Genomic DNA, 327 nt, shown 5'->3' with positions numbered 1-327 from the left:
CTTGACCTAAGGATATTATTTTGGGGCGCATTTCGTAATACACAGACTACCAAAATATTTAGAAACAATATTGTAAGAGTAAATTTGTCGGTATACTCACCTACAGTATGTTTCATAGTATAATTGTTATTCGTTTTATAAATTAATATCTGGGCAACCGAGCTTCGCTCGGTTCTGTTTCGTATCCTTGACATGTGTCGCCATCTAGTTCAAAAATGAATAGTACCCTACATCGAGCGAAAGAATTCTCAGCCTTAACAACACAACTACTCCACACGAGATGGCGCGCATTTCGCCACAAAAACTCAAATAGTGTATTTTCCACGG

This window comes from Leguminivora glycinivorella, chromosome 5, assembly GCF_023078275.1.
Source record: "Leguminivora glycinivorella isolate SPB_JAAS2020 chromosome 5, LegGlyc_1.1, whole genome shotgun sequence".
Lineage (NCBI taxonomy): Eukaryota > Metazoa > Arthropoda > Insecta > Lepidoptera > Tortricidae > Leguminivora > Leguminivora glycinivorella.
Note: the sequence above shows the minus strand (reverse complement) of the source record.